Source organism: Bombina bombina, chromosome 3 (genome assembly GCF_027579735.1).
Source record: "Bombina bombina isolate aBomBom1 chromosome 3, aBomBom1.pri, whole genome shotgun sequence".
In the NCBI taxonomy this organism is placed as follows: domain Eukaryota; kingdom Metazoa; phylum Chordata; class Amphibia; order Anura; family Bombinatoridae; genus Bombina; species Bombina bombina.
The window spans coordinates 916,039,931-916,051,858 of record NC_069501.1 but is presented as its reverse complement, the minus strand read 5'-3'; the positions used below and the strand labels follow the sequence as shown (position 1 = coordinate 916,051,858).

At 37.5% G+C, this 11,928-nt stretch overlaps 1 long non-coding RNA gene across 1 annotated transcript; it reads left to right on the top strand.

The window, feature by feature from the left end:
• Nucleotides 1-790: 790 nt before the first annotated feature.
• On the top strand, nt 791-10,074 carry LOC128654174 (uncharacterized). The gene is made up of 3 exons (XR_008401428.1): nt 791-870; nt 7,464-7,659; nt 9,808-10,074. It is a non-coding gene; the product is annotated as an uncharacterized LOC128654174 (long non-coding RNA).
• Nucleotides 10,075-11,928: the final 1,854 nt, after the last annotated feature.

Below are 11,928 nucleotides of genomic sequence, written 5' to 3'. Positions count from 1 at the left end.
GGTCATTAAAGCATGCTTTTTTTTTTTTTTCCTGATAATGATATAGAAACAATAAGCATCATGCATTCAAAGGCCACTTATACCTTCATGGAAAAAAGTAAAAAAAAGTAAATAGTACATTAAGTAAAATGTGGCTTCTGAGATTAAGCCAAACTCTGGGTTACAGTTAATCCTTCTTTTGTGTTCACTTTAAATATTTTTGTGGGTATTAATGTTCCTCCAACAACACTATAAGCTTTAGATTTCTACTCCTTGGTGAAACATATAAGGTAATTTTTATGAGCCTAGAGATAAGAATACTTTAACTCCAGGGTGGAGACCCAATGTCTTTTAAACTGTAAAAAGTTCTTATTTATGAGAAACAGTCCACTGTTGCTCACCACTCACCCTTCCAGCAAGATTGTTCTTTCCCAGTGTAATTGCTGCTCCTGCGGCAACATTCGAGGTCAGAGTGGCTCCATGCTTCTGTTACGGTGTATATATTTGAGCTTTCACCGTTAATCTATCTTGAGCTCTTTCCACAAATGTTTGCGGTCTTGTGGTCCCCTCCTGCGTCCAGACCAGTAAGCGGTCAGCAGTGCCGGGCTTCACATCAGCGGGGCCCCATAAGCAATTCACCACACCAACTCCCCACTCGCAGCACCGGTGGGTGGGGAGGGCAGACAGCGGTCCGTGCTCCAACGACGGAGCCCCAAGCTCCAGCAAGACACACGTCCAAACAGCTTCACTCGACTACGCGCTTCCTTCGCGCCACAGCCGGAACAGGAAGTCGCCAACCAGGGAAACAGCTCTCCACAGCCAAGGCACACAGTCCGCGCTCCGTCGACTCCCCACACGCAGCATCGGTGGGTGGGGAGGACAGACGTGATGGTAAGCTTTAGAGCCTTAACTTCTTAAAAAATATAAGTTTGATGAATGGAACTTTTTTGGTGCTGGGGTGAGTGGGGACTATGTTGCTGATTCCTGCCTTACTTTGATGCAGACAAGTCTGGCAGTACGTCCCTCTCACTCGTAACCGATGAGGGGGGGTTGTCTTAGAATGGATCTTTTACCCTTTAAGGAGCTTGTTTATGCAACCCCCTGTATTTAGCTCCGGGTAAGAAAGTTCTTATTAAGCATAGTTGGTCATAGGAGGATGCACCAGAAGAATCTCCGTAACTGGCTGCAGGGCTTTGGGAAAAAAGGGCTTTCCCTCTATCCTAAAGCAATATGGATTCTGGGCATGAACAACCGTCTCAAGACCATCTGCAGGGGATCAGAGCGAGCTCAGTCCACATGCTCCTCCCAGTAGAAGTAGGTTTTTGATAAACTTTTGTTACCAAAGTACCTTCATGTGCTGTAACAGTTACATCCAAAAAAATAATTGTTTTAGGATCACTGGTAAGAGTAAACTTGAGATTAAATGTCTCATTATTCAGTGATTCAACAAAAGACCTCAGTTGTGGTGCCGTGCCCCTCCACAGGAGGAACACATTGTCTATGTAGCGAAGCCACATAGGGACATGGTCACTCACAGTGGCTGAGTCTAGCACATAGATATTCTCCCAAAATCCCAGATAGAGGCACGCATATGAGGGCGCAAATTTCGCCCCATAGCCGTGCCCCTTATCTGCAGAAAATATCTCTCATCAAAAACAAAGAGGGGTTTGGTTAGTGCAAATTCCAATAACTTATAGATGAAATCTGTATGTCTTTGAAAAGATCTACCCCTTTGCTGTAAGAAGAATCGTGTAGCATGTAGTCCCTTGGTGTGGGGAATACTAGAGTACAGTGACTCGACATCAATTGTTGCCAAAATCATGTCCTCTTTAATATTAATGCCACTAATCTTCCTTAAAAAAATATGGTGTGTCCTGTACATAAGTGGTTAAATAAAGGATAAAAGGTTTTAGAAAGTGGTCAATGTATTGTCCTATACCCTTCAAAGGTCCATCAATACCTGCTATGATCGGTCTTCCCGGGGTGTATTTACACCCCTCTTTGTGGACCTTCAGAATGATGTAGAACGTTGGAATCTTTGGATTGTTGGGAAACAAAAATTCTAATTCATCTTTGGAAATTATATTATTCATTAAGCCAAATTCTAAAATAGTTTGTAATTTTGATAGAATGAGGTTAATGGGATTATCATGAAGTCGCTTATACTGTGCCCTATCATTAAGCTGTCTATAGCATTCTTCTTTATATCTGGAAGTATCTTGTAGTACCAAGTTACCACCCTTGTCAGATGGTTTGATAGTGAGGCTTTTGTTAGATCCCAACTCATAGAGTGCTCTTCTTTTTCCTTGTGTGAGATTATCTGTTATAAGATAATCATTATTTAATTGCATTATTTCACCTGCCACCAATTTGACAAAGGTGGAAATTGCCGGTACCTTATTTATATTCGGCATAAATGTGGATTTAGGTTTGAGGCCGCTACTTAGGGTATTTTGATCATTAAGGGTGTCTGTAGTCATGGTATCATGTTCTAAAGATTCAAGTATTGCTAACACACTGTCAGGGTCAGGCTCTGGATCAGTGTCACCAGCAAAGAGTTTGTGACATACCAGTTTTCTGGCGAATAGTTTAAGATCCTTAACTGCTTCAAATTTGTCCAAAGTCTTTGCTGGTGAAAATGATAGTCCTTTTTTAAGTAAAGATATCTGGTCATTAGACAATTGAATAGATGAAAGATTAACTATCCTTCTGTCATCTATTTCTTGGTCCTCAGCATGTAGTATAAGCTCCTTATATTTGTCACCTTTTTCTTTTTGTTTCCTTTTACCTCTACTGCGTCTAGTTTTTGGGCCTCTTTTTCTGGTTGTCCTAAAGGGACCTTCCCTTGCTTGTTACTATTCTTAATGTTGCCTCCCTCAGAGTCACTACAGTCATTTTTATTCCTGTTATATGTATACACCTGTTTAAGTTTGTAATCCCTATCATCTCTGACATATTTTTTCTTTTTTTAATCTTCATTTCAGATTTAGTGCGTTAAATTCATTCTTCATTTTGTCATTTAATTCTTTGAATTCACTATTCTCTTCCCATTTGTTTAAAGTAGTTGTTGTCTCTACTAATTGTTGATTACTTTTCTCAAGTTTGAGATTATCTTCTTTAAGGATTAAAGTCATTAATTTGTTCGAGCACTCAGTCAAAATGTCTTCCCACTGATCCCTAAAGTCAGGTATCACAGTTTCTTGCAAGTTAGTACCTGGTAGCTTCAGAAACCTAAGACCTCTGGGTATCATGCTTGCTGACTGATAATTAGTTAAGCTTGATATTTCTCATTTGACTCTTAGCTGTTTATATAAAACCTGCTTCTGTTGTTTGAATGCTTTATAAATATTTCTATCTGCTTGTGTAGAGTCATCATCTGATTCGTCAAGGTTAAAAGTATCCTTAACATCAGAATCCCAATCACTGTCGCTATAAGTAAAAGCCATGTTCACCAAAGCTAAACCACAACTAATGTGTACTGTACACAGAAATATGCCTCTTTAATAAGAGATTCAAACCGAGCCAAAGTAAAGAAAGGATCACATATAAATGTTATCCAGCAAAATATGATTGTCTCAAATATTTGCTCAGGTCTAATAATGTATTAGGACTGAAGATATAAGTTAATATCGGTGCTAAGGTATAAACATACATATATAATACTAGAAAAGAAAAAGAAGATACTTCACAACAGCACTCTTTGTCCAATATACTATTTACTAAATAGATATAGTTTACAGCATCTATAAACTACCTACTGTGCACAGTGAACACAAAACTAAAAGTGGAATAATAAAATCAAACAGGTTCATTAATAAAAATTCCTGTCTAATACAAACTTAAACAGAAGAAAGGGGAAGGGGAGTACAAAAAGGAACAAACGCACATAAATATTAGTGGTATAATTGCAGCAATTTCATAATACACAGCAGTAATGGTGGATACTTATAGTAAGCTGTTCGCTTTAGTCCGTAAGTAACTGCGCTCTGTAAAATTCTTAAAGCTGCTAGCAATGTATGCCAGGTAAATCCACGTATTTGTAATCCTTAAGTGATGCTGTTACACAAGAGCTATGGCGATCCTGGAAGGGTATCCAATAAACACCCACAGCCAAAGACCGGGTAATCCCAGTACACACAAGCCGTGGCGCACAGCCTCTCCTTCTACACCTGCTCACTTCCTTCTTAGCCGGAAACCTTTAGGTAAATGACTCCTGCTGCAACCGCAATGTGCGTCTTCCCTTATGATGCTCAGAATCAAACTGAGCTAATGCCGACGTACGTTTCACCAGCGGTTAGGCTTCATCCGGGCTAGTGTATACTGAAATTTAGTATTGTCTTCTTTTAAGGCTATTCAGTGTGCAACCGACTCCGGAATTAAGGCCGGTGAATATAGGTTCTTATGTTATCAATTTATTACATATATGCAATTATTCCATTCAACTCTTCTGTATTAGTGGCAGCAAGATATAATATATGTTAAGCATTATAATATATAATTTAACCAATACTTGCTCACCTGTATTTATATACATATTACTAACATATTACTAACTGTGTATTTATATTTGTGCTTTGAAATATTATGTTGAAGCTACTAAACATTTCAGAAAGACTAGTAGTCTATTTGTTATCTTTTCTGGTTCTAGGAAAGGTCAGAACGCGTCTGCCATTTCTTTGGCATCTTGGTTAAAGCTTTTGATTCATTATGCTTATTTGGAGTCTGGTAAATCCCCGCCTCAGAGGATTACGGCTCATTCTACTAGGTCAGTTTCTACTTCCTGGGCTTTTAAGAATGAAGCTTCTGTTGATCAAATTTGCAAAGCAGCAACTTGGTCTTCTTTGCATACTTTTACTAAATTCTACCATTTTTATGTTTTTTCTTCTTCAGAAGCAGTTTTTGGTAGAAAAGTACTTCAGGCAGCTGTTTCAGTTTGATTCCTCTGCTTATAATTTCATTTTTTTTCATTATAAGATTATTGATTTGGGTTGTGGATTAATTTTTCAGCGGAATTGTCTGTCTTTATTTTTATCCCTCCCTCTCTAGTGACTCTTGCGTGGAGTTCCACATCTTGGGTATTTGCTATCCCATACGTCACTAGCTCATGGACTCTTGCCAATTACATGAAAGAAAACATAATTTATGTAAGAATTTACCTGATTAATTCATTTCTTTCATATTGGCAAGAGTCCATGAGGCCCACCCTTTTTATGGTGGTTATGATTTTTTTGTATAAAGCACAATTATTCCAATTCCTTGTTGATGCTTTCGCTCCTTTCTTATCACCCCACTTCTTGGCTATTCATTAAACTGAATTGTGGGTTTGGTGGGGGGTGTATTTATAGGCATTTTGAGGTTTGGGAAACTTTGCCCCTCCTGGTAGGAATGTATATCCCATACGTCACTAGCTCATGGACTCTTGCCAATATGAAAGAAATTAATTTATCAGGTAAATTCTTACATAAATTATGTTTTTTATTTTTTTTTCGTAGTGTTAGGTTTTTTAAATTTGTAATTTAGATTTTTTAGTTGGTAGTTTTTTAATTTTACTAGAATAGTTATGCTAGGTTAATTTATAGTTTAAATTTAGTTTTTTTTTATTTCACAGCTAAGTTTTTATTTATTTTAAGATAGTTATATTGTAATTTTAGTCTAAAGTTAGTGGGTTGTTAGGTTTAGGAGTTTATAATTTAATTTAGTGTTTTGCGATGTGGGGGGGCTGGCAGTTTAGGGGTTAATAGGTTTATTTAGAAGCGGCGATGTGGGGGGCTGGAGGTTTAGGGGTTAATAGGTTTATTTAGTGGCGGTGATGTGGGAGGCCGAAGGTTTAGGGGTTAATAACTTTATTATAGTGTCGGCGATGTCGGGGAGCGGCGGATTAGGGGTTAATTGCTTTATTATAGTGTCAGTGATGTTCTGGAACAACGGAATAGGGGTTGATAACTTTATTATAGTGGCAGCGATGTCGGGGAGCAGCGGAATAGGGGTTAATAACTTTATTATAGGAGCGGCAATGTGGGAGGCTGGAGGTTTAGGGGTTAATAACTTTATTATAGTGTTGGCGATGTCGGGGAGTGGCAGATTAGGGGTTAATAGCTTTATTATAGCGTCAGTGATGTTGGGGAACGGTGGAATAGGGGTTGATAACTTTATTATAGTGGCAGCGATGTCGGGGAGCGACGGAATAGGGGTTAATAACTTTATTATAGGGGTGGCGATGTACGTCACTGGCGGAATAGGGGTTAATAATGTTATTATAGTGGCGATATTGTTGGACAGCGGCAGAATAGGGTTTAATAACTTTTATTAGTGTTGACGATGTTGGGGCGGCAGATTAGGGTTTAATAACTTTAGGTGTCGGCGATGTGGCGGATTAGGGGTGATTAGGGGTGTTTATACTTGGGGTTTATGTTAGGGTGTTAGGTTTAAACGTAACTTTTTTTCCCCTAATGGGTTGCGTTACAGAAATTTTTCATTCCGCACTTCAGGGAAAGCGTGCATGAGCACGTCAAAGCAGCCCTTGGATTTTGTGCGGTATGGAGCTTAACGCCACCATATCGCACGCACAAGGAGGCTTTTCAGTAACTCGTAATGACAGCGCTATGGAGAGTTAAATAACGCAACTTTTTGGGGTTAGTTTCCCTGTTTAGCGCAAAACTCGTAATCTACCCGAAAGTGTATAATGAAGGTACATGCGCCCAGAATATTAAAGAGACATTGCACTCAACAAGTATCTCTGTTCTAACTAAAACTAAATGTTTAAAAATAGTTCTTGTTAGTTTAATCTTAAATTTAATAAGCTTTACTTTCCATGCTGAAATATTTTTAATATGTTTAACTGCTGCATTTCACATACAAGATAGAAGATATTTCAGTGTTATGGTCCTATAAGGCACAGGATCAGTGGAGATAACATAGACACGATTTAACACCCCTGATGTGTAATGCAAACCTGCAGTTTACTCTGCAATTCCACATGATGCTATTTTTCAGAGCTAAGCTATTGCTTGCCATGAATTTAAAGTTAGAGGATTCTGCAGGGAAAATGTATAAGTAAGCATTACATTTTCATAATATCTGAAAAAATATATAATTAAAGGGACAGCAAAGTCAAAATTAAATTTTAAGATTCAGAAAGAGCATTGAATTTTTAACAACTTTCTATTTTACTTCTATTATTGAAATTGCTTAGTTTTGTTAGTATCCTTTGTTGATAAGCATACCTAGGTAGGCTTAAGAACAGCAGTGTACTAATGGGAGCTAGCTAATGATTGGTGACTGCACATGTATGCTTCTTGTCATTGGCTTCTGCAGTGTGTTCAGCAAGTTCCCAGTAGTGAATGACTTCTCATTTAACAAAGGATACCAAGAGACTGAAGAACTTTTTATAATAGAAGTATATTTTAAAGCTTTTTAAAATGAAAATCATGAAAAGATAAAGTGGGCTATTATGTCTTTTTATATGTATAATATTTGTATTGCAGGAGATCCATGCTGTAGAAGAAAAGAATATTTATTGACACTTAAAACTTACAAAATGTGCCATCACAAATTTAGGTATAATGAGGCACAGATGAGAGAATGATTAGCTATCAAAGCTAAAACCTAAGTTTATATGCTTTATCAGTGTATATGGTGGGGTGTACAACACAGTCTGGAAAACATCTATTAAATCTAGAGGTATGTATACATTTAATTAGTATCATGTTATATACTATTCATGCTGGAATTCAGTTTTATTGTCTATAGAAAACATTTCTATGGAAGTATCAATGATTCAGCTTCTACTAGTTTTTATTTAATAAAAAGAAAGAAAAAGTATCAGTGCAGTAATTATGTCTGTGTAGATTAATGTATTTTAATAAAAAAAATGTTTTCTCCTTTTGGGAGGAGCGTGGTCTTTGATGAGTTTTAATTCTTTGACAGGTAAAAAGAGAGTCTGTCTGGCTGATCATGTTTGGCAGAAGGAGCTTCCAGTATCTGGATCCCTTGGAGGCGGACAGAGATTGTGTGAAAACAACCCGATCGAATACAATCGGGTTGATTGACACCCCCTGCTAGCGGCCAATTGGCCGCAAATGTGCAGGGGGCGGCGTTGCACCAGCAGTTCACAAGAGCGGCTGGTGCAATGCTGAATGCGGAGAGCGTATTGCTCTACGCATTCAGCGATGTCTGTCAGACATGATCCGCTGATAGGATCATGTCAGACAGACATTTCATAAATAGGCCCCCTTGTGTTAGTGCAGGAACAATAGTAGGAGATTTGTATTGCAACATAAAATATTCAGAAATGCCTTCCATCCTTCTACTATCTCCCATATTCCATGTCCCAAAAACGCAGCATGTTTGAGTCATACAACAATTAATATTGTATTTCTGTCACTGCTCTGTTCTCAGTAGTAGTCTAGTTGCTCTACCTATTGAAGATGCTCTTCATGTTCCTGTTTTGAATGAACAACAGCTTGTAAAGCAAGGACTACATCAGTTAAGGGGGACAAGGATCAGAAGCTTTTGGGGCAGAAGGTATAGGGCTAGTGAGGCAGGAGACCAAGCTGCTGGTATTGCAGGAGGTTTAGCAAATTGTGAGAATTTAAATTTGGAAGTTTAGTTGAGACCTGCACAGTTGAGGCATTGCATCAGTTGTATTTTTTTGTGTTTGAGACAGTTCATTAGTATAGAAATCGTTGGGATCTCAGGTTATTGGTGTCTTAAACAGGTAGATCTGTATGTGGTAAATAATTCATTACCAGAGCTTCAAAATCATAGCTTTACTCCAGATAACTGACTGCCTCAAATGTAATAGGAGACAAATATTCTCTCCTCAGTGATTACATCTTGTAAAGCTAAATAAACCTAAACTTGCACCTTCAAGTCTTCCTAATATAGTCTTAATACAAGGTTTTTCTTAATATCCTTTGAGTATTTTCATTTTCTTTTACTGGCTTTAAGTTGTAAAGAACCACTGTTATGGTCTAAGCCCTACAAGCCTATTACAGCCTGATGATTCCTCAAACACTGCTCTAGATGTTCATCCATAGGGAAATATCCCACCCTCTTTTTCCCTCTTTTTCTCTCCTACTCTTGAGTCATGTATCCTATCTTCCTCTCCTCCCTTCCTCCTCTTTCTATCCCTCTTTTCATTCTTCTTTACTGAAGTCTCCCTACTTTGGATCTCCAGGGTACTATCTTGCATCTCTCTCCTAACTCTTTTTAAATAATATATAATATGAAATTATAAACTTTACAACAATTCAATAAAATGGGTAAGTGATATTTTTTAAACTATAATTGATGAATATTCAAAAATGTAAATACTAAATAAATGTATGGGGTGTGGATATGGGATGGCTAATAATATACCTTAAATTGCAAGGAATGTGGATGTGTGTGATCTACTTATATGCACTGTGGCCTATTTTTGTGTGTATTTATAACTAATTAATACAACTGTCCCACTGCCAGCAACACTAAAACCCCTATCACATCAATCAAGATCAGCCAAAAACATAAGATTTATAGTTTAAAGGAAATGTTATTATGTTTGTTATATACTCCAGCTGAGAGCACTTTTTCTTTGTGTGTAAGTAGTGGTAAGTTTCATCAAACAAACCTTTAAGGGATTATATTAAGTCTATCCAACTGAAAGGAATATTGCACCGTCAAAAAAAAAAGTACAAAAAGATAAAAAATGTAATGTTGGCACAACCTTGAGAAATTGGCAGGCACATACTTTTTTAAATGCAATATAGGTCTGAATGTATACATTGTGATACAAACCTAATCAAAGCAATTTACCTCTACCTTATATGCATCTTCTTCCCCTTTTAGGGTTTGGCATTCTCACTTCTTGGCACACGGTCTTTCATTCTCTAATCTGGATTATTTCCAAGACTGCTCTTTGACAATACTCCCATGTAGCATCCTAGCAGTAACTCTACAAACTGCCAGTCATTTGTGAATTGCTTCTACCTTCCAGAGTAGGTTGCTTTTCTTTTTTAAACAAACCTTTACATCAGTTAAAAATACATCCTTTTTTTTTTAGTGGCAGCAGTATACCAGTGAATATTTGTTATAAGCAGGGTATAATTTTACTTACATATATTACATATGGGACTTATATATATATATTAGGGACTTACATATATTACAATTTAAAGAAGATGAGCAATCTAAAAATATTACAGGTTTGCATCAAAACTGCAAACAATATGGTGAGCTAATATTGCCCAAGCAAATACTGCTTTCATTTTAGTTTTCAAAATTTATTTTTTTCTGGTATGTTCTTGTTAAGTTTGTGGGTTTAGGGGCTAGTGTAGGCTGAAGGGTTGTGCCTGAGGAGATCTGTGCTGGGGGTTTTAAGTTAGGGTTCAGTGGGTGGTCAGTTTAAGTTGGGGGGTTACACTGGTAGTCTGGTAGTCTTAAGTTAGGAGTCACTTTGGCCTAGATTTAGAGTTCGGCGGTAGCCGTCAAAACCAGCGTTAGAGGCTCCTAACGCTGGTTTTGGGCGCCCGCTGGTATTTGGAGTCAGTGATTAAAGGGTCTAACGCTCACTTTTCAGCCGCGACTTTTCCATACCGCAGATCCCCCTACGCCATTTGCGTAGCCTATCTTTTCAATGGGATCTTTCTAACGCTGGTATTTAGAGTCGTTTCTGCAGTGAGCGTTAGAGCTCTAACGACAAGATTCCAGCCGCCTGAAAATAGCAGGAGTTAAGAGCTTTCTGGCTAACGCCGGTTTATAAAGCTCTTAACTACTGTACCCTAAAGTACACTAACACCCATAAACTACCTATGTACCCCTAAACCGAGGTCCCCCCACATCGCCGCCACTCGATTAAAATTTTTAACCCCTAATCTGCCGACCGCCACCTACGTTATACTTATGTACCCCTAATCTGCTGCCCCTAACACCGCCGACCCCTGTATTATATCTATTAACCCCTAACTTGCCCCCCACAACGTCGCCGCAAGCTACTTAAAATAATTAACCCCTAATCTTCCGACCGCAAATCGCCGCCACCTACGTTATCCCTATGTACCCCTAATCTGCTACCCCTAACATCGCCGACCCCTATGTTATATTTATTAACCCCTAATCTGCCCCCCACAACGTCGCCGACACCTACCTACACTTATTAACCCCTAATCTGCCGAGCGGACCTGAGCGCTACTATAATAAAGTTATTAACCCCTAATCCGCCTCACTAACCCTATCATAAATAGTATTAACCCCTAATCTGCCCTCCCTAACATCGCCGACACCTACCTTCAATTATTAACCCCTAATCTGCCGACCGGAGCTCACCGCTATTCTAATAAATGTATTAACCCCTAAAGCTAAGTCTAACCCTAACACTAACACCCCCCTAAGTTAAATATAATTTTTATCTAACGAAATAAATTAACTCTTATTAAATAAATAATTCCTATTTAAAGCTAAATACTTACCTGTAAAATACATCCTAATATAGCTACAATATAAATTATAATTATATTATAGCTATTTTAGGATTAATATTTATTTTACAGGCAACTTTGTAATTATTTTAACCAGGTACAATAGCTATTAAATAGTTAAGAACTATTTAATAGTTACCTAGTTAAAATAATTACAAATTTACCTGTAAAATAAATCCTAACCTAAGATATAATTAAACCTAACACTACCCTATCAATAAAATAATTAAATAAACTACCTACAATTACCTACAATTAACCTAACACTACACTATCAATAAATTAATTAAACACAATTGCTACAAATAAATAAAATTAAATAAACTATCTAAAGTACAAAAAATAAAAAAGAACTAAGTTACAGAAAATAATAAAATATTTACAAACATAAGAAAAATATTACAACAATTTTAAACTAATTACACCTACTCTAAGCCCCCTAATAAAATAACAAAGCCCCCCAAAATAAAAAATTCCCTACCCTATTCTAAAA